General features: G+C 52.2%; 1 long non-coding RNA gene and 1 pseudogene across 1 annotated transcript; both read right to left on the bottom strand.

Moving 5' to 3' along the window:
- Positions 1-616: 616 nt before the first annotated feature.
- Positions 617-21,926, bottom strand: LOC131273615 (uncharacterized). The gene is made up of 3 exons (XR_009180863.2): positions 21,468-21,926; positions 2,651-2,719; positions 617-1,376 (listed from the first exon to the last, which is right to left on the bottom strand). It is a non-coding gene; the product is annotated as an uncharacterized lncRNA (long non-coding RNA).
- Positions 3,793-4,660, bottom strand: LOC101420201 (small ribosomal subunit protein uS5 pseudogene; annotated as a pseudogene).
- Positions 21,927-22,894: the final 968 nt, after the last annotated feature.

Genomic DNA, 22,894 nt, shown 5'->3' with positions numbered 1-22,894 from the left:
ATGAAGCCAGAAACTCTTTGACACTGACTACCCCAATCTAGAGTAAACCAGGGATAAAAGAATATTCAGACATTGGATAGAAATCTAGTAAAGTGAAAGTATTCTTTTTTTATTTTAGTTTGCTACTGGGAAACATAGTGCATAGTTTGATTGTAAAAACCAGGTGAAGGGAAGCTGATTTGGCTCAAGTGATAGGGCTTCTCTCTACCATATGGCAGGACCTGGGTTCAATCCCTAGGGCCTCCAGGTTAAAAAAAAAAAAGAGAGAAAACATGCCTGCGCAATGAGTCAGTGCCTGCGTGGTGAACCGAGCGCCCACGCAGTAAGCCAGTGTGCGGCGGCTTGCTCGGTCGGTGGCGGTGGGGTCTGGCTGCGGACAAGGGGTCGGTCCAGCTTTGGACGAGGAGTCGGTCCGGCTTGGGACGAGGGGTCGGTCCGGCAGCAGACGAGGGGTCGGTCTCACAGAGGTTGCGCTGTTCGGCTGACGGGGTCGCCCGGCGAAGCCGGCGACGAAGGGGTTGCCCGGAGAAGCAGGCGACGAACTGGGGACAAGGGAGGCCAGGCCCTTGTCGGGGGCTCTCAGGACTGGAGGGCGCACAGCAGAAGAACTACCGCAGAGACGAGGTAAACACGCAGGTCCAACTTTATTGAGGAAGTGGCTACAGTTTTATAGGGGCTGGGGAAGGCTGATTGGTCGAAGTTTATGCCATGTTCTGATTGGTTGCCGCAAGCAGTTACTGGGGAGAAAGGTCGGTGGGAGGTACTGGAAGGGGGAGGGGTGGTGGTTAGGGATTGGCTGTTGCTGTTGCTGGGGGAAATGGCAGGGTTTAGGGATTGGTGGCTGCTGTTGCTGGGGTAGAGGGCAGACTTGAGTTTCCCGCCTTGTGCCTGGCTGTTGCTGCTGTGGGGGGGGGGGGGGGAAGGCAGACTGGAATTTTCCACCCTGCGCCTGTGCAGGGAGAAAGAAGAAGAAGGGTGTTGCCTCATAAGGCATCGTGTGGCGCTATCCAGGAGGAGGGGCGGCCGCGGAAGCATGGCTGCCGAGAAGGGGAGACCCGAGGGCACTCTGCGCCCATGCCGAGCTCCCTTCAGGGGTGGCGGTGAGTCCGACCAGCCACCCTATTATGGGGGCAGCGGCTTGGAATTAGGCCTACTGCGGCTGCTCCCCCGCCAGGCCAGCAAACCACACTTCAGCCCGAGGGGTGACCACACCAGTGCCCCCACGTGTGAGTCACACAGCAAGATGATGGTGCAACAAAAGTGAAACGAAGGGGAGAATCAAGGTGAAGTGCAGCAGAGATCAGGAACTGAGGTGGTGCTGGTGAAAGGAACCTCTCTCCACATTAGAGGTCTCTAGGGTGGAATCCCGGTGAATCCTAGAGGAGAACAAACGAGAAGAGAAGACAAAAAGAGAAATAGACTATCACACAGCAAATGGACACAGACAGCAAAAACAGCAGGGCAGAGGGGGAGGGAAAAATAAATATTAAAATAAAAAAGACCAGTTGGAGAAGAAAGTGGTAATGATCGCTAATAATTTGAGGAGCAAGAAGACCTATTAAAAAATCACCCCAGTCTGCCTGCACCAATGCCTTTTCTTTCCCCCATTTTTAGAACTTTACCAATGCACAAATATCTGATCAGAAACTCTGCAGTCTGGTTTCCTGGGCCCTCTGTGGGCTGCCCAGCACACCAGGATCCCCAGACAGCCAATCCTGCCCTCAGGCCAATTTGCCTCCCTCCTTTGTCTGCCAGGCAGACCACTGTTTCTTCTTGACTCAGGTCAAAACCACCCTGGGCTGCTCCCACAGCTTTGCATCACCTGTCACATTGTTCTGTGATAATCCGTGTAGATGCTTGACCTCTCCTTTCCCACCCAGTAAGAATTCCCCAAGGACAGAGGCGGGTCTTACTCTGTATTCCATCTTCTCATAGTGTACCCCATGAATCTGTCCTAAATGGAAGTAGTAGCATCTACCTCCAAGTGCCATCTCCTGGCATGTCTCCTGTGCCAGTTTGTCAAAATGGGCAGGAATCCAGGCAGGAGAGCATCAGGAACCAGACAGGGAGTCATGCCTCGGGGGACATAGGTGCCTCTATATCATGTCATACAGGCTCAAAGGAATGTCACACATACATCACATACAGGATCAGCTTGTGAGGCTTAGGAAAGTGGTCCTCACATGAAAAAACCCTCCCAAACTGACCACCCAAGCCTGTAGTCCACAACAGTATGGCCTTGAATCAAACAGTCTTAATGGTATTGACTGCCCATGTGAGTGCTTTCTATATGCCCGTTCTACACTGAACATTTGGCATGTATGATCCCATTTAATCCATACAACAAAACTGGGAGGCAGGTTATGCCATCCCACCCTGCAGCTGAGGACACTGAAGCTCAAGGCAGACAGATAACCTGCTGAAAGTCATGCAGCCAGCAGTTGGGAGAGCCAGGATTTAAACCTAGGTCGTCGGCTCTAAACCCATACTCAACTCCAGTGTCATAGAAGAAGAAATGGGAAATGGGGTGGACACCACATGCTCCAATTGGTGGGAAAACATAGGCATTCACACTATCTCCCTGAAATCCTTCTGAACCATAGGAGGGCATAAATAACAAATTATCAATTAAATTCACATCTGCACACACCTGCCTAAAGTCCCTCCTCCTCCTGTGTGACAGCCTCCCTTGGGGATGAGAGATGCAGGTGCCAGACATCTGAAGGAGACAACGTTGTAGAATGGAGGGTGATGAAAGAGAAGAGGCTCCGAGGACAAACAGCAGTGCAGGCAGTTCCCAGTCCTGCCGACTTACCCCACCAAGTCCCTCAGTCCCCCACAGCTACTGCCGGGGTTCTTGAGCCTCACCCAATCATCTACAATTGCTACACAAGTATTCCCTCCTCCCACCCCCTTCCACGCCAACACAGCCCCTCCCCAATGTCAGCTCAACCTCACTGAAGCACAGCTGCGATCACATCACAGCCCTGCTTTATGATTTTGAAGGACTCACACTCAGCCTCCAGTGAAATAACTAGATCCTTCCCCGACTACTGGCCCAGACTCTCTAGGCTTCAGCTTCAGTCCAGAACACAACTCACTGCATCCCCAAGAAGACTTGCCCTCCCTAATCTACTGCTTCCCACTCTTTCTCTCCCCCTAGAATGCCACTGTCTTCTCTCAATACGTGGACAAATATCTGTGGAACACCTTCCAGGTATTAGGCACTGTCCTGGCTGGAAGAACAGACTTCTCCAACACTGAGTGAGGCATTGACTTCTGCATGAGGCATTCATTAGTCTCCCAATGAGAAGTAAGCTCACTCTTCTCCATGTGCCCCAATACTTGCAGCATTTGGCCTGGAACCACAGACATACATCTGCTTCTGCCAGCATTGTACACTCCAGGGGGCATGGCATATGGCATCTATACCCCCATCAATGATCATGGTGAGCACTAGTCCAATCTGCATTGGACCAAATGGGCAGTTGCAGAGTTCCTGGATCCTCATTTCTGAATGACATGTAAGCCAACATGTAAGACAACAAAATATTGATGCTATCTAAACAATCAACAAAATGTCAGGGAATGAATTCTCAGACACATCTAATTATTGCAAAAACATAATAAAAGTCACCCAATTTCTCAGATGATGTTGATTTATCTAATATTTTCCTATTGTATACCTACACAATTAAATAAACTATGTTAATCTGTAACACTTTGTGCAGTCAGACAAGGACTATGTGAATCATGGTGAAAAGGATAAAAAACATTGTTTATTCCCTCTTCTTATTAAATTCAAATGTTTCTTTTTCTCACAAGAGCCTATGTGGTGGCCACAGTGAGGGCCTGGGTCTTCTGCGCAGACACTCTGGCGTGCACCTGGACAAGGTGGTGGGGGAACTCCTGGTAGCACGACTTGGTGAACACAGTCTCCTTCCACAGACTGAGGGTGAGATCGCTGTAGGACTTGGAGATGGCATAGAAGGTGGCCTTGGAAAAGTGGCCAAGGTGCAGCCTTCAGCCAAGCAATAGCAGTTGTCAATACCAGCCATCATCAATAGCTTCTTGGGCACAGGGGCCAAGATGATGCCAGGGCTCTGAGGGCAGGGATGAAGTGCACCAGCACAGAGTTGCAGCATCCCATCATCTTGCAAGGGGCAGTGTGGGCTTGCGAATCTTGTTACCTCAATTGCCCCACCACACAGGGACAATGGAGAACATGGCCAGAATGATGGTCCTGTGGATGGTCACCACTACCTCCTCAGAACAGTTCGCATCCCAGATGCTCATAGCCATTGTAGTTCCCAATGGTGACGGAAGCCTTGAATCTGGTCCACTGGCCAGCACGGGTCTGCTTCTGCACAGGCATGATTTTCCAGAACCTCATCCTCAAAGGAGGTCCCCAAGAAAAAGTCAATGATCTGAGATACTGGATGCGCAGAGAGAAGAGATAGATCTCCTCCAGGGACCTGACCTTTGTACATTGAACAAGTGCCCGTGTCCTTGGCTTTTCCTCCATGAGCTCTGCAGTTTTGGTCCTGACCATACCTGCAACCTTGGCCCTGGACCCCACTGCCAAAGCCCCCACAGAAGCTGCCACGGCCTCCCATTCCAGGGCCCGCGGGCCTTCCACAGCACCTGCATCATCCACCATTTGGTGTTTTCTCAAAGAAACTGTTAGTTCCCTCTTGAGCTTAGATTCTTATCTCAAAAGTTAAAAATTAAATAAAAGCTGATGTCAGCCTTGAGACCCATTCATCCAGTCAGTCAGCTGGATACCTTTTATTAAATGTCTGCTCCATCAGTCTTGTTGTTGGGCTACAAAGTAAACGGACATGCTTCCTTTCCCCTGGGTGTTTCCACTCTGATCAGGAATATAAGATGTACTCAGATATGGAACCAAACTAAACTGTATCTCAGCAAACAGAAGATCATGTAAATTGACTTGAATGCTGAGGAAAACTCAAAATAAAAGAAAATCTAGGGAAGCGGATGTGGCTTAAGTGATAGAGCTTCTGCCTACCACATGAGAGGACTCTGGTTCGATCCCTGGGGCTTCCTGGTGAAAAAGAAGAAGAGAAAGTGTGCCCACACCACGAGCCAGTCCTGCACGAGTGCCCACATGGTAAGCCAGTGCCCCGTGCAAGTGAGTCACACAACAAGATGATGATGCAATGAAAGAGAGACAAAGGGAGAGTCAAGGTGCTGCAAAGCAGAAACCAGGAACCGAGGTGGCACAACTCACAGGGAAGCTTTCTCCACATCAGACGTCCCCAGGATTGAATCCTAGAGGAGAGAAAATGAGAAGACAACAGAGACAGCAAAAACAGCAGGGTGGGAGGAGGGGAAGGGGGAAATAAATAAATCTTTACCCAAAAAAAATGTATTTCATTTAAAAAGAAAATCTAAACAAGTTGAGGGAAATCAGGAAAGATATGATTGGACCATCTTACTTTCTCAGTAGGGATAATAACAAACCTTAGAAAAGCCCTGCATTAAACTGATTCCAGGGGTTGGAGGAGATAAAGTGTGAGGATATTTCATCTTCTAGACCTTTCATTTATTCATGTATTCACTGATTCATTTATTCAACAAATATTTCTTGAGGGTTTAGCATTAGCCAGGCCCTGAACTAGTGCTGGGGATACAGTGGTAACAAGAGGGATGCAGTCCTTACAAACCAGTGAGGTTTGGGACAGCACTTTTTTTCTTTCTAATGATACCTTCAAATGTAGGTTAATGTTCAAGTGAGTTGAATGTCTAAGACAGAATGGATGATGGTCAGGATAGAGTGACAGTGGTCCAGCAGCGAGATAGATGGCAGGAGAGAACCTTACGGAGAATAAACAATAACTTAGAGCATCTGAAGGTTTACAAGTTCAAAATGGCAAGGGGTGGGGAAGGAGACTGGAGGAAGGGCAGGCAATCACAGAGAAAAAGGAAGAAAGGCTGCTCCAAGAAAGGGAGGCACAGGAGGGCACAGAGAGTTCTGCACCAGGACCAGCCTTTCTCCCCTGCCCCCACAAGCTGAGACTTGGCATTGCTGCCATAGATAGCAGCGCCAAGAAATGAAGAAAGAAAAAGAAAAACAATGAAATGGGCCTGCCATCAATGAGGAAGCATCATGCAATGCCAGGACTTGATTTGGAAAGTATTCATAAGGCTTTCTTGGCTAGGATATTTAAGACAAAAATAGAAATATTCTCATCAATGATTTATAAGATTGCTTTAGAGAGATGGGGTAAAACCCAGTCTAAGAGCAAAAAAGCAGATTCCTGCTTATCACCATGCTGGAGAGCATGGGTCAGGGGAGACAGAGCCATGATGGTGCTTCTGCTCTGGTCACAGAAATTAAAGCCAGGGAAAACTACTAGTTTAGCCCACCTGAACCTCAGAAACCCAAGATGACCACTCTTTGGACCCTTCATCTGCAATTTTACTCTTCCCTTGTGTAGAAGCCTCCAGACAAGATACCTGAAAGTTGCATATGAATTACAAACAATAATATTGACAAATTAGCTGCCAATTAGATAGGCCCATCTTTCCAAAAAGAGGGATTATCTCCTGGATTCAGCCCATGGAGGGGAAAAAGATGGGGACTGAGGAGAACAGATTTAGAAAGAGGAGGAAGTGGAAGTAAACCTTCCCACAGTAAGATAAGGTCATTTCACAGTTACATGCTGAGCTTATTATAAGCCCATTCCTGGATTCCGCTCATTTTCAATTATGCTAGAAGTAACTCCATCTCCTGGACTCTCCAACAGAAGCATATGGGATGGGAGTGGAAAAGTCACTCAATTCAGACCCTCACACCTCACGCCTGTACTTCTGCCAAGCGCCTGGGTCCCTGCCTCCACTCCATCCTGTGTAAGCTCCCTGGCCAATCTTCCTGAAACCCAAAATTTGATCCAATGACCATTGAAACAGGAACACCCTTCAGCACACTGTTGCACATTTACAAGATCAAGATTCTACTTAGGCTGACACTCGAGGTTCTCCAGTCACCCAGTCTGACAAGTGTTTATTGTGCAGAGGGTGCCAGGCTCTGGAGATACAGAATTGTTCAAGCTGCACACAAGCACAGCCTCAGGAATCCCACAGGGGTGTCCATGAAAAATTAGTTAAATAATTACAATTGTGCAGATGGCTGCAGAGAAGCAGAGTGCCTCTGGAGTGCACAATGAGCTGGCTATCTTCATCTGTGGGGTCAGGTAATTCAGGCTGAGCAGAAAACTGAGCAGAAACTAGCTGGGAAAAAAAGAGAGAAGGGACTGCAGGAATGGAACAGTGTGTCCACAGGCCCTACGACAAGGTAGCATGGATATTTGTAGAAGTGGGTGGGAACAAAGAGTAGGAAGCTGAAAGTGGGATGAGAAGTGGCTGGGTACCCCAGACAAGGGGGAGAAGAGGTGGCAGGAGATGGACCTAGAAGGGCAAGGATATGGGATGAGGTGAGGTGGAAGGATTCTTGGGTTCCAAGCCAACAAGATTGGGCTCTATCCTGAAGGTAATGAGGAACTACTGAACCACTGAAGGCTCTTAAAGAGGGGGCTGGCATGCTTGGGGAACTGGCATGTATTTTGGAAAGTTCATTCTGTAGGCATAGTGAGGTGTACATGGAGCAGAGTGGGCAGAGCCAACGACAAAAACACCATTAGAAGACCACACAATACTGTAGGTGAAAGAGATGAGGGCCTAGTGGGGAGGAATCAAAGACATGGGAGAGATAGCAGGACTTGGTGACCAAGGGGCTCTCTAGGATGAGGGAAGAAAAAGGTCAAGATGATTCTCACTTCAGGCTGAAATGGCTGGGTAGACAATGGGGCCATTAGCCAAAACAGGGACTTCAAGTGAGGACATTCTTTGCCTGATGGGAAGAGAGAAGCCCCAAATCTGAGGGTCACCTGATGGAACCCTGGAGAAATTGTAAATAAGGAGCTGGAACTCAGTAAGGCAGATGGGACTCCTATGGAAGGGGATTCCTATGCTGTGTAAGAATATGGTGGCCCAGAGAGGCCATGATACCTGAGAAAAAGAGAAGTTTAAGGATAGAACCAGGGTACTCCCAATATTCAAGAACTCGCTGGAGAAAAAGGACCCAGCCTAGGGGAAAAGTAGGAAGTGGTGGGTGAACAAAGAGAGAACAAGTTATGTCTTGACAGAGAAAGAGATTTCAAGGAAGAAACGTTCAACCGATTTAAAACAGAGACTAAAAATTTGACCATTAGTAAGCTACCTGAAGACCTCAAGGTGAATCAGTTTGGCAAAGTGGGAGGGGCAAAAGCCAGATCTGAGAACATTACAGGACAAATCAGAAACAAAAGAAATGAGAGAAAGCAAGTGTAGAGGCATTTCCAGAGAAATGCATTGGTGGCAAGACTTCTAAGGGAATTTGGTGTCGTGTGAAGGAGTGAGTCCCTCTGTTGCTCACGGAGGGGAGGCAGATTGGAGGAACCCTTCGGGGATGCTCTAGGATGAATTCTGTCAACGGGTAGGGGAGAAAGAGATGAGTTCTAAGATGCAGTCCAAATCTGAGATTCCATGCCTCTGTGAACAACGAGGCACACTGAAACAGTCATCTCAACACAGTCTGTTGTTTAGGGTTGTGAGCCAAACTTCACATATCAGGATTAAAGAGGGAAAGAAAGTGAGCTGGGAGCACTTTCTTCTGCCTTTCAGATATGAGAGGACTTGGGAGAGGCATGTCAAGGAGTCGCCCCATTCCCTCCCCCTAAGAGAAAGCCAGCTCCCCAGAGCGAGCGAGGGAAGGATGAGCAGGCTGAAAAGAGAGTGTAGAACAGCGGGGCCAGCCCCTCCACCCAAGGACTGAGGACACTGCTTCCTTAGCCCAAGAGCGAAGCCGGGATCACGCTGGGCCCCCACTTCCCGCAGCACTCTGGGGGCCCAGCTTGGCCAGCTGCTGAAGCTGCCCTCCAGGAGCCCACATCCTCACTGCCTGTGCCATCCTCAGCACCCAGCCCAGGAGTGTAGAGCAGGGAGAATGGGAGGGAAAGAGGCTGACAGGGAGAAGGAAGCACAAGGAGAAAGAAAGAGAGAAACAAAGAAACACCGAACAACGAGGAAACAGCCATCTATCACTACAGTGTGAGCACGCTCGTGAGAGGGAGAGAGCGCCAGGCAGAGCTGGGTCCTATATCCCACCCTTGAGCAAGTCACTCCACCTCGCCAGATGTTAACTGCCTGATGTTTAAAATGAGGAAAGTAGATTGGGAGATGCCTAAGCTTCCCTTCAGCTCGAAAACCTCGTGTTTCTCAAACTCTGCATCTGTATATACATAGCACCCCCAGAGGCCAAGAGCACTAGCAGCACAAAGAAAATACAATAAACCCCAACAAGGAGGATGCACTCACACATGTGTGCACCTGACCAGTGTACACACACGCACGTGCTCCCACACAGAAGGCTGGGTGCTACATTGAAAGGTGTGCCTAGAAAGAGGTGAAACTGGCTAGTGTTTGTGTGTGTCCATTTACAGTCCCACCAATTCTCCCTACCAGTAAATGCCTAATCTCAACTAACCTAAATACTCGGCAAATGAATCATTTTAGATTGTTGAGCTTTATAGGTAGGACGCTATGGATTTACACTTCAAATGATCAAAACTTGTTTTAAAAGCCACCCTGGAGGGATATACTTGTTTTCGTGTACGTGTTAAAAATGCTTTAAACAGACCCTGCCAGGCCTGATTTAACTGCGGGTGCTCTAGCAGCACACACGACTGAGCACGGATCGTGTACCATGCAGTGGGCCCCGCCGAGGCTCACCAAGGGAATAAACTGCAGGGCCATCCCCCACATGGGGGATGTGCAGGAGCCTTCCTGATCGGGGGCAAGAAGGCATGTTCAGGCAGGCATTCTTTATATATTTAGATTTTTTTTATTTTTAAAGAAACTTTAGATTACATAAATGTTGCGTCAAAAATATAGGGAATTTTCCCATATACCCCCCCTTCCCCCACTTATCCCCACTAACGACACCTTTCATTAGTATGGTACATTTGTTACAACTGATGGCCACATATTGAAGCATTACTACTACCCACGGTCTATAGTTTACATCATAGTTTACATTTTGCACTGCACAATTTTATAGGTTTTGACAACAAGTATAATGGCCTGTATCCATCATGGCAATGCCGTGCAGAACAATTCCAACATCCCAAAAATCAGGCAGGCATTCTTGCTGCACACCAGCCTGCCCCTTCTCCCACTGCAGAGCTGGACCTTCAGCCGTGGAGGGGGAGGGGCAGATCTCCAGAGTTGCTGAGCTCTGTGGGCTCTGGGTTCCACCTCCCATTTGAGTGGCTCTGGGCAACCTGGGTTCACCACCCAGAGAGGTAAAAGGAGGCAACATGGGCTCAAGCAGAAAGATGGGTTTAAACAGATCCATCTCCTCTTCTCTCTCTGCACACCCACCTGCCTGAGGTAGGGCAGAATTCCAGAAGCTCTCCAGCTGCCATTGGGAAGAGAACTGGGAGCCAGGGTCTGCCCCAGGTCCCTCGGTGAGGGGGTGACAACCTCCCAGCAGAGACTGTTGCTAGGAGTGGGGGAGGTGCTGGGACTCGGTCTCCCTGTGACCTGATGGTCAGCTGGGGTGGGTGGGCAGCTAGCCTGCCACTCCAGCTGTGGGGCATCAAGGCTGGAGACTGCAGCTGCCACAGCCCAAATACCAGCACAAGGTCAACCCCAGAGCCCTCTCCCACCACGGATGCCCGACCTCCCTGGACCTAGCTTGCTATTTTGGCTGGTGCAGCAGGGGGAGAGAAGCCTCCAGAGATGAGGATTTGTCATACCAGGCTGGATTGTGCAGTAAAGAGAGAGTTACCTTCAGCCGGCAGCTTTTAAGAGGCCCTCCCCACCAGCCTCCACCACCCCATCACTGCTGACCCTGGGAACTGGACACAGGCACGGAAAATAAAATGGCAGTTAGAGAAAGTAAAAACCACTGCTGTGTTCTGCGCTCTCCTGTGAAGGTCTTGAATTGGCCACTCCTGCAGTGGCAACTGGTGTGGCTGCTTCTGCCGCCCCCTCCTCACGTGCACTGCCAGGACCCAAGGATCCCTTTCCAGCCCCTTTCAGAGAGGTCCCGCTCCAGGGCTAAATGCCAGGGCCACGATCAGCAGGGGGCGTTTCCAACCTAAGAGGCGGGGTGTGGGGGGAGGCAGGGGTGGAGAGGCTGGGAGCATGGGCTGGCCAGCTCCAGGGAGCAGGGAGGGAACCAGGGCACAGGGGCAGCAGCTAGAGGCAGGGACGGCAGGCCCAGCCTCCCTTGCCTCAGCCTCCTTCTCAGGCCTCGGGAATGATCCTCGCACCTTCTGATGGTGAAAGGCAGGGATGGCTGCGCTCCTTCCTGAGGCACCAGACAACCCCTGACGGCGATTCCCTTCAGGCCAGCTTTAGACTTAACCTGTAAGCTGTGAGGGGCCAGACGGCCTCAGGCTACCCCAACACTGTTTCCCAACTAGGCCTTCTTCCGGAGAATCTATTTCTGAGACAAAGACTAAAAATGCCAGTACCTATGAGGAACATTTAGGCAAAGGGTAGGGGTAAGGAGGAGAATTCGCCCAGGGACCTGGGCAGGTGGGTGGACCCAACAGAGCCTGGGCCTTCGGCTTCCTGCCCCACTGACCGGCCACACCCAGTAAGGCACAGCCGGGAGGCCCCTGGACACAGTGTCCTTCACAGCCTCTGGGTCTCTCTGACTTCACGGTCCAGGAGACCCTTGTTCTCTCGACACAGGCTGCTGGTGCTACCCCATTGTCACCATATGCTCATACACACACACACACGGACATGCCACACCCGGCTGCATGCCAAGCTCACCAACATCCAGGATGCCTTATCTCAGACCCAAGAGTCCGGAGTCAAGATCTGGTCCCTTAATTATCAGATTTGGAGTGGTGTGAAAATACTGACCCCCCCAGGTTCTGCCATCTCCCATGGGAGTCCAGGATCCACATGTTCTTTCACAGCCTAGAAATACACTTTCTTGGGAAACGGACTTTGGCCCAGTGGTTAGGGCATCCGTCTACCACATGGGAGGCCCACGGTTCAAGCCCCGGGCCTCCTTGACCCGGGTGGAGCTGGCCCATGCTCAGTGCTGATGCGCGCAAGGAGTGCCGTGCCACACAGGGGTGTCCCCCGCGTAGGGGAGCCCCACGCGCAAGGAGTGCACCCATAAGGAGAGCCGCCCAGCGTGAAGGAGGGAGCAGCCTGCCGAGGAATGGTGCCGCCCACACTTCCCGTGCCGCTGACGACAACAGAAGTGGACAAAGAAACAAGACGCAGCAAAAAGACACAGAAAACAGACAACCGGGGGAGGGGAGGGGAATTAAATAAATAAATAAATAAATCTTTAAAAAAAAAAAAAAAAGAAATACACTTTCTTCCTCATATTAGCACTATGATGGTTAGGTTGCTGTGTCAACTAAGCCAGATAATGGTGCCCAGTTGCTTGGCCGAGCACACACTGGAATTGTAATGCAAGGGCATTTCATGGACTTTAATCAACAGTAAGTTGATTGCATAGATGGCTGGTTACATCTACAATCAACTGAAGAGATTGCCGTCAGCAATGAGTGATGTCTCATCCAATCAGCTGAAGGCTTTAAAAGGCGAAGTGATTTCAGCATTCAGAGAGAGAATTCCCATCTCTACTTCAGACAGCCAGTGTCCCCTGGGAACTCATCAAGGACCTTCGTCAGAGCCCCTGGTTTGCAGCCTGCCCTGCAGGATTTGGACTTGTGCATCCCCACAGTCATGTGAGACAATTTCACAAAACTCATACTGTTTACAGATATTTCCATCAGCTCTATTTCCCCTGAGAAGCCTGACTAGCTAGTGCCCTAGAGATAACCACATCCCAGCACGCAGATGGGCGAGGCCCCTTGTCCGGAGCGGCAGGGATCGTGCTCTAGGAGGGATTCTCGTGAGAATATGAGTCAAAGTGAGGAAGGAGATGACGTGAAGCTAGCAGAAGGCTCACCTTTATCCGCTCTGTGCACAGAGATGCCTCATGAATCAGAGGGCATTCGCCGTACACCCGCCTGTGAGAAGGGGCAGCTCGTTCAAAACACAGGCATAGGCTGGGAGTCTTGCAAGGTCGATGAAAAGAGGGTACATTTCCACATGAGCAGAAAGGGGCTTCTGAAACAGACTGCCGCCCAAAACAAGAAACTAGAGGAGGGCATCCGGCATCCTTGACTCGGAGCACCCCCCGGGGAGGGCTCTCACCCTGCCCACCCGGCTCCCACTCAGGGGCTGTTCAGGGATCAGAGTGGACAGCAGCATCACTAGAGGGGTGAGGAAGGCTTTCCGAAGGAGGCAGCACTGAGCGGAGCCACCGAGGAGGGGCGGGATTTACTATGAGAAGAGAGGGCATAGCATAATGATTAAAGGTTTGAGCTTGGGAATCCGATGACTGGTTTTGGATTTCGGCTCCTGCCGATTTCGTGACTGCCTGGCTGTGTGGCCCTCGAAAGAGACCTATCGTCTCTGGTCTTCCATAGCCTGCTCCGTAAAAAGCCAATGCCTTGCTTATAAGCATGCAGAGAGGAGGAGTTAGGACTGCAAAGGCCTGAGCCCCGGGGCTGCCTGTCAGAAGTGGCAGATGAGGGTGAACGGGGGTCTGAGGTCGAAATGCGGACAGCGCATGGATAGGGCAGAAGCAGAGGAGGGAGCTGGCCATGGACAGCCCAGGGGGCCAGGACCCGGGAAGATGGGGGCGCCCAGGCGGCCGAGGCTGGGGCTGGTGGAAGCCGGCTGCTGCGGCCCCACGTCTGAGGAGCGGTCGGACTTCTTAACGGGTTGTCAGTCTGGCCCTGTCAAGGGTTCTCTCCCCATTTGCCATGAATCTGACAGGGAAATCAGTGGGCCAGCGGTGCAGGCAGTGGCAGCAGACAAGGCCCTGGGGACAGCTTAAGTGGACAATAATTGCAGGTTATTATATACCGGGCTGCAGCCAAAAGCCAGGCAGCTATTAAGTGTGATTGGGAGAAATAAGCAGGAGGAAGAGGCCGGATGTGAGCCCCAGGCTGGGGAGCTGTGCAGAGATGGGATGGAGTGGGCGGGGAAGGGAGCGACTTCTAGCGTAAGCGCCCTGTGCTGCTGCGGGAAGCAGTTCCGTTGTTGTCGTTGCCTCTGAGCCTGCCACCCCCACCCCCTGGGGAGGTGTGTGAGTGGGGCAGGATCAGGTCACAGCCCCCATCTCACACCTCAGGGCACGCTGTCCAGAGGGGAACAGCAGGTGCCAAGGTCACACAGCAAGCCTCGGCTGCATGCGGTCAGAGCCTGGTTCGGGCCCCCTACATTGTTTGATGGCCAGCCACAGAAGCAATGTCGATTTCAGCATGAAAGAAAACCCATCAGGACCTGGTTCTGACTTCAGCGGGCAGTCATGTGGCTGAGTGGGAAAGACTTGAGAACAGGGGCTGGGAGCAGCAACCAACACCCAAAGGTCTCACCTGTGGGTGCTGCCTCTAGCAGGCAGAAGAGAGCAAGGAAGTAGGAAATGTGGGGCAAGGGCTGCCTGCTAATACGATGGACTATTTCTTAGAACTTTATATATGTGTTAATATGTCCTTGGGATAGAAGGAGAATTTTATGCCCATTTCTTAAGAGGAGGGGATTAAAATCAAGAGAGAGTAAGTGGCTTCTCCAAGGAGGGTGAGGCTGTCAATCACAGCACCCCAGCCTGACAATCACTGGTCTTACCTGTAGACCACACCCCCAGATGTGTCTATCCAAGAAGACCTTGGCAAAGGTGACTCTTATTCTGTCCTCTGCCACCAGCCAGGAGGACTTGTGGTTTTATCCCTTCTAGCCAGAGTTTCCCATTTCATCGAGAAAGGGAGGTGGTTCTCTTTCTGGGCCAAGGATGGTAGGGGTGGCCCCAAGGGGTGACACTGCCCTCGCATGACTGTGGATCACACCCCCCACCCCATCCTCAGCTGCTCCAAGCCCAGCCTCATTTTGGAAACAGGAATGAAATGCCCAAGTCCCAGGAGCACAGAGACCACAGCATCTTCACAGGAGTCCCAGGGACCAGCCCACCCCCTTCATGGTTTAACAGAGGCAATGTTTACAAAGACGGCGCTCCCCTGGGCCACTACTGGGGCCAACACCTCCAATCACAACACCTCAGAGGACATCCAGGAACCCCATGGAAAAGGCGGTGCCGTCCTCAGGTCCTACCAGCCTGCGCCTGCCCCCAGAATCCAGCTCCCCAGCCAGGCTACCCCAGCCCCTCTGGATTCATCCCGGCCCAATGGCCCTGCTTTGGTTCACATCAGAGCAGGGCCCTGACTCAGGGAAGGATCAGTTACACTGTGACTCGGGGAGGGCGCAGAGCCAAGGAGTGAGTCACGGCAGCTGGCCCACCTGCCTGGGAGTCCCCGCGGGCCTGCGGGTAGGTGGGTGTGGGGTGGCATGCTGGGTGTGTGCTCCATCCAGCCTGGAGCCTGAATGCAGGGGGGTGCCACCAAGCTGCTGGCTTAGGGGAAACTCACGGGACCCCTCCCACATGAGCTCCAGCCCCAACACACCCTCGCACAACTTTGCTCCCACAACTGGAAGCTTCCTCCATTTGCTCTCATGAGGAAGGAGGGGGAACTGGGCTCCCACTGTGGGTCCCTCTCATCTCCCTAAGAACCCTGGGAGGACCTGCGAGGAAACACCTCAATTGCCTTCTTTCTAAAAAAATCTCCAGACACTCTGTTAAACATATTCCGAATGTTATTCTCTGCTACAGTTTATGTTTATATCTAGAAAAGAAAGACGTGGTTTACTTTTTAATGAGTACTCTGACAATGATCAGAGCTAACATTTATTGAGCACCTAGCATGTGGCAGGACACTCACATGCAGTGTTTCAGATGAAGAAACTGAGGTTCTGAGAGCATGAGTCTCTCGAGGTCACACAGCTGGTAAGTTAAAGGTTTGTCTGGCTTCCGAGTCCAAACTCTTTCTATGCACAATTCATGCACATATTTATGTATGTACATGTCATAGAGTAACTTAAGGCTTATATACAGCAAGAAGTACCCAACTGTAATCACAGACTATTAATTTAAATTTTACTTTTTGAGTAAAATTTAAATTAATGTGTCTGTTTAATAACAGACCAGAATTTATATGTACAATGGTACATATACACTTTGGAAGACTAAACTTATTGCAAGATGGCCAGCTGGAAATTACTGGGGGAGTGTTCGTTAAAACCTGTTGCATCTTCTTTTAAATACTCCTAATGGAAGCAAACTTTTATCATTTGAAAATGGAAATGATCTTTGGAAAACATGCATTACATTTTAATTTCTGATATGGAGCTTCCCCCTTTAGTAGAGCCAGTTGAGGGGGAGGGGGGATATCCTCCTTTCTGGCCCCTCTTCCCTCCCCAGGTGCCTTTTCTGTTGCAGTCGTGTAGCATCAATCACACTCTTCTGTATTATCATTGGCCAGTTAGTATATGAACATTGGGTCCATAGCCTGAGTCCCTCCCATAGCAGTCCCATCCCACTGCAAGCCCCCCACTGGCTGCCTGCCACCCCCAGAACACAACCCCTACCTGCCCTTCTTGACTGCCCATGTGCAGCCCCCATCCTCACCAGCAGCCTCTCCCTCATGCTCTCCAGGCCATGCTGCCAAAGCCTCTGCGTTGAGCTCTCATCAGCACCCAGCTGTTGGGGGAGTGAGCAGGTCCACCCAGGTATGTGGGTCTGAGGTCCCAGAAAACAACCCTTTGAAGATCTCACCTGGTGAAGATGCTCATTCAGGTGGAGGCCCTGGTCCCCACCCAGCACCTCACTTCTCTGGTCACCTGCACGACCTGTGGATGTTAAGATTTTTAACCCCAGAATGTCAGAAGGAGGGTATGCTGGACTGTGAGAGGCTGGTGGTGGGAAGAGAGTCAAGACTACAAAGCCCAAATAGAAGCAGCTGATCCAGCGCCAGCGTCAGAGAAATCGGGGCCCTCTAAAGCGACATTTACTCACAGCATTGCGTGAAGAATAAATACGACTGACTATTTCAGTTTCTAAAGTGTGCCCAGTGTCTGAAAACCTCAGGGCTCATGTACAATAAATTAACATAATTAAAAACTAATTAGGAAAACATCACAATTAAAAGGGCTCTCTGCGGCAACACCTCTCAGGTAAGAAGGGGCTGGAGTGCCAGCAGCCGGGAGCCCAGGACAGGTCCCAGGAAGAGGTAGCGATGCAGCCACACCTTCTCTGAAGGCCTCCTTCCCCCAAGAGCACCCTGAGGGACAGTCCTGCAGCTGGTAAGGACATCCACTGCAGCAGCCCCAGCCAGAGAGCACCCCTGACCCTTCTGTGGGTGGGGGAGGGGCTTCCAGTGGCCTCCTGGTGACACTGAGCTGCCAGCCAGGGATCCAAACCCTCTGCTACGTGTACTCCTTGATGCTCACCACAACTCTGTGGGACTAGGTTCTATCGCTCTTCCTATTTTACACATGAGGAAACTGAGCCACAAAGAGATTTAAAAACCTGCCTAAGGTCATATGGCCAGTAAGTGGGAGAGGCAGGACTTGAACCTCAGACGCCCGGTTCCCGAGCACAGGCTGCACCCACCCTCCTCAGTCAGCTTTACCCAAAGGCAGCAGTGAGCATCTGCCTCTTTGGGCTGAGCACTGCCCAACCTGGCCGCCTGAAAAACGTAAATGCTTTGGGGATGATGAGGAGTAAATTCCTAACACCTTCAGTCCAACAAGTTGGTCAAATGTCTGTCGCCCACTTTAAGCCTCGGACCCTGCTCTTTCACCTTAATGATAATATCTTACATGAAAACTGTGAGTCAACTCACAGCTGTGCCACTGCCTGTCTTCTTGGATGTGAGAGGAGGAAGGAAAGAAGGGTGGAAGAGAAGTGTCACAGTCGTCATATTAGAGGAGAAAGCCGAGGCCCAGAAAAGAGGAGCCTCAGGCCCCTTCTACCTTCTCCCGTGGTCTGGCGCTCCCCACCACTCCACACAGGAGACTCCTGGCTTTGACTCCCAGGCCCCTTTCTCCCACCTTTCCCGTTGCCCATTTCCTGCCCGTCCTTGGGAAAAGCGAGGTAAAGCCCCAGGTCCATGCTGACCCAGGCTGAAGCATTCCCCACCAGACCGAGTTCCTCCGTCCCTGGGGCTCTCCCAGAGACCCTTCTCCTGCCCCAGCAGCTTGTCTGGGCCCCTGCAAACAGCCCAGTCCCTTCTGGGGAGCTCCTGGGTTTCCCAAACTCCCCCCCCTTCCTCCCCCAGTGGGTTTGTTTACTCCCCAGGCCGGGCTGCTGTGGGCTCAGGGCCCTTCAGTTGTCCACTCCAGGTGGCAGGAGGCTGATAATGTTCAATAAGGGAAGGTGAGGATTGTTTTCCTCTTTCTTTCTCATGCCAATTATTGCTCTTTCTATCATTAATCCTTCTCAAATGACTCCAGAACAGAGAAGCCCTGGGTTTCCTGAGGAGACCAAATATAGACTTGTGAGGCTGCCGTCAAGGTCTCTCTTGACCCCACATCCCACCCTATCCACACACAGGAACCCCTCTGGGAGCCTCCCTCTCTTACCATCGCATGAGGACCCAGAGCCCGGGGCCCGCTCGGGCCCTGCCTGAGAGGCTGTGCTCCAGCCTCTCTTTCCAGCTGGCCACCCCTTCCTGCAGGGCCAGATCTGGGCTCTCACCTCCAGAAAGTCTTTCCTAGGGCCACTGTCCACTTTCTCCAGAGGCCACAGCACTCCCAGCCTGCACCTTGCGCTCTGCGGTTGAGCTGAGTGGTGGCCTCAGGCAGGACTCTGAGCCCGTCCCCTTTGTCCCAGCAATGCCTGTGCTCCCTCCCTCCAGCCTCTCCTGGCTGCCCTCTGCAGGTCTGGGCAGAGCATTCACTCCACAGTGACATTTCACTGGAGGTGTGGCCTCTCTGCTAGGGGAGCTGGAAGGCAGGGGGCAGGTCTGTTTTCAGCTTTATTGCAGCCTGGGATTGGAGAGTCAGCTGCTTCTTTCCCTCCTGGTCCTCAGTCCAGGCCATTTCTGGTGGCAATCTAACACCCTCTGCCTCCTGCCCTCACACTGGCCCCTGCCCTTTCCTCAAAGCTATTACCCCCACTGCAGATCACTGTATCCACCTTGGATTGTTTTCTGTTTTTCCTTCCTTGAAACTCCTCGGTCCTGGAAGGCATTTGACCCTCTGTTGCCTTTGGCTCTTCTGGGACTTTCCACTTGGTATGACTTGGTTCTCCCTAACTAGACACCAAGTTCTTCACAGGCCCTGTCCTTTCTCCACTGACTCCTGTAGGAGAGCAGAAGGGCAGAATGAATGCAAGAACGAGTGGTGATGCCTCCAAACCACGCAGTGGGAGCCTAAACTGCGTCTGCATGTTTCAGGTCAAGACCTTACCCCCAGCCCTGACCCCCTTCTGGGGGGAGGAGGGGCTGGATCTGTCTGGGGTCCTGCTTCTTTCCCTCCTTGGGGGCCAGATGTATGAAGGCAACAGTGACCACCTCTGGCCCACCCCACCCCCCAGAGTCAGATTAGCAGAGTGTCTACAAACTCCATCCTGAGCACCTACTGGGTGCCCATCCCTGGCTGGGAGAGGTGTGAAAGAGGAAGAGGAGATTATTGGGTCCTTGCCCTCCATAAATTCACAACACAGAGAGGGAAGGTTCACAGGCAGGAGAGTCAGGGCAGGTCAAAGGACCTGTGGCCATGGCCAGGGCTGTGGCATGTGGTTCAGTCAGTGCCACAGGGAAAAGAGTGATAGTTAAACTGAAAAGAAGCTGGGCACAAAGAGGGTGTCCTCTGCAAGGAACAAGAGAAGCAAATGGAAGTACAGGAGCAGGAGGCAGTGGTGAGGCCTGAATAGCTAAATCCTCTGACCCAAGATCCCCAGTACGTGGGCCTGCCTGGCACCTCCCAAAGTGAGTCAGCAGCAAAAAGCCAACCTCAAATGCAGAGAGAAGCTGAGAAGCAACTGTTGCCCACTTCCTTCCATTCACCAGCTTTCTCCATCTTTGTGGCTGGAATCACTGTGGCCATGAAGTGGCGCTTGGAGAAAAAGTTTTAAATCTGTTTAAATGTCACAGTGAATAACACATGACCCCCATCTCTCCCTAATTAAATTTCTTTTGATGATCTAGGGTGAAAAAAATTTTTTTCACTCCAGTCTTACTAAACTATCAAAGGCCAGCACACCAATGAGCCCGCCTGACCAGGCTCCAAACCATTTTCTCAGGGACCCTGCTCCTTTCTTGCTTTTGGTTGGAGACACCTGTCTGTGCTATTTTATCCTCAGCCCTCAATGTTGTGGCTGAGCGGTGGGAGCCTCTGCACCTTTAAGAGATCAATGCCTTGGCAGACGCTGCTTCTGCTGCTGTTTACACAGGATTGCTCAGGACCTGGAGTCCTGGCTCTTTCTGCCCCAGCAAGCTAGGGGGAAAGGGGTCAGGAATTTCACCATGCCCTGGCGAGAAAACTGAGAGGCAAGGGACAACCTCCCCCATAAGGGGAGATAGCCCAAGTCCAAAAGAAGCCTGTGTCAGGTGGGAGAAGGGAGGTGAGGAATCTTGGCCTCGGGGAGAAGGAGCCCTCTGAAGCATGGGGTCCATCCTCGGGGAGATGCAGGGAGGGGTCTTGGTGCACCAAGAGAAGGAGCAGTCCTGCAGGGGTCTGGCGCTGGGCTGTCTGGAGGCACTTTTGTAGGCATCTGAATAATGGATGCCCCCACCCCACTCCCCCACTCACTCCTGTCAAGGGACTGCTCTTATTTATGTATTGACTATTATTATTAATAATAACCTGAATAATTAAACACCCATGAGCTTCTTCCTTGGACTTGGGGGTGGCTGGGGTGCTGGCATGAACAAATGGAGGATGAACCTCAGTCACCGTCCGAGCTCCCAGTGCGATCCTTTCCCTGCTCCCCTCAGCTCCCTTCACCCATTGTCACCCTTCGGCTTTGGGGGAGCAGGGGGTAAGAGGTCTCACGTAGGAATTACGCTCCTAAATGGTCCCATCACAGCAAAAAATACATTCCACTCAGTTGTGAGACCCTGGGAGCTGAGCACCAGTGCGGCAGGAGGGTGTTTGAGCAGATATTTTGGACAAAGTTATGAACCTCCACTGCTGTGTCCTGGAGGGGGAGGGGGAGAGTCTCAGCTGGGACCCAGCAGTGTGGATGCACAGGGGCTGTGCCCCCGGCCACACCACATCCACACCAGCACACACAGTCCTGACACGACACAGGCACACATTTCCAAGCCTCACACACAAGCCCTCCATGTACCTCCCAGGGGCATGCCCGCCTTGTTCCAGCACTTCACAGGCACACCAGACCACAGCCCGTGGCAGGGGGCTCTGTGTACGTTTCTGTTTGGTTCCATCAACTTGGGGAATCAGACCATCCTTTAGGACTGGCTACTAGAAGCCCGGGAAACCGAATCAGCTATACTTACACACGACTCCATCAAGCAAAGGCAGGAGAAGCTAAAACGAAAGGATGAAGTTCCGAGTTCTCAGAATTGTTCTTGCTGTTTGGTTTGGCCCTGGATCCTCAGGGAGAGGCGTCCCGGGCGGGCTCCGGGCCTGGGGCTGCGAACCTCCCGGCCTCCGGGCCTCTTGCGGCGCTGGCTCTGCGGGGAGAGCTCCCCGTTGTGGTGTCACTAAACAGGCTTGGCCTGGGTTTTTCAGGTATCTGGGGTCTCGTTTCTTTAAATACAATTTTAAACATACCGTCTAGTCACAGAATGTTTTCCGGGGACAAGAGAAGAGAAATCCTGAACGCCCAAAAGAGGGGCCGCCGGGGGCCCCGCCAGGGTCAGGCCAGCCGCTCCGCCCCGCCGCCCCAGCTCCCAGCCCGGCGGCCCGCGGGGAGCGGGCGCGTTATTTTAATTTGCCCGACTTCTGAAGCCGAGGAGAGCAAACCTTCCTGGAAAATCAAATGTGGGAGAGAATGGGGTGAACGTAAATGCCATCCAAATGAAAATCTACTCCCCCAACCCAAGTTCTCCCCCAGCATTCGCCCCCAGCGGCGGGGCTGCTGGGACCCGGCTCCCGCGCCGGCCACTCCCTCTCCCGCGCAGCCAAAGCTCCAGCCCGAGCGGGCCTGGCGGGAACCCGGCGGCGTCCGGCGACGCGGCCGGACCCTTGGCTCTCGCCCGCGGACGCGACTCCCCGCCTCGCACCTCCGGGGCTGGGGGTATCTCAAAGGAACCCCGCGAGAGCAGCGCACGCCTGGGGAGTCCGGGTCCTGTCGCGGCCCAGATCGCAATTCGGGGTCTTTATTTCTTTAATGGTGGATTAACGGGAAAAATTTCAGTTTGAATCAGTAAAGCAAACGAGGACAAAATCAAGCCGGTCCCTAGCGCTGGCTTCCCGCTCCCCGCGCCGAGCGCCTTCCTCCCACCCGGCGGGCGAACGGGCCGGAGCCCCTGGCGCCTGCCTTCCTCCCGCCGCCCGCCCGCCCCGCTAGCCCCGCTCGCTCTCGGCCTGACCAGCCGCCGCGCTCGGGGACTGGGGAGACAGTCCGGGACCAAAATACCCACCTCCCGCCTCCTTAAGCGGGCTGGGGCGGGGGGCGGGCCCCGCATCTCAACGCCCAGGCGACCCGGCGCGGCCCGACTTCTCCCCCCACCCCGTCCTCCCTGGCGGCTCCGGTGGCAGTAGATGCCGGGCGAAAGGGCGAAGATTTGGGGCTGATCTGGCAGGTTGGGGATGTGGGAAGGAAAAAAAAAGAGAGAGAGAGAGAGCGAGAGAGAGAGAGAGCAAATGAGAGCGCGCGCGAGAGAGCTCTTGTCTATAGATTTATCCACATAATATATATTTATGTAGCTTTTTTTTCTCCCGACACTGATCAATGCGCACTCGGCTCGCTGGGCGGACT

Source organism: Dasypus novemcinctus, chromosome 16, assembly GCF_030445035.2.
Source record: "Dasypus novemcinctus isolate mDasNov1 chromosome 16, mDasNov1.1.hap2, whole genome shotgun sequence".
NCBI lineage: Eukaryota > Metazoa > Chordata > Mammalia > Cingulata > Dasypodidae > Dasypus > Dasypus novemcinctus.
Note: the sequence above shows the minus strand (reverse complement) of the source record. Positions and strands in the feature narration are given on the sequence as shown.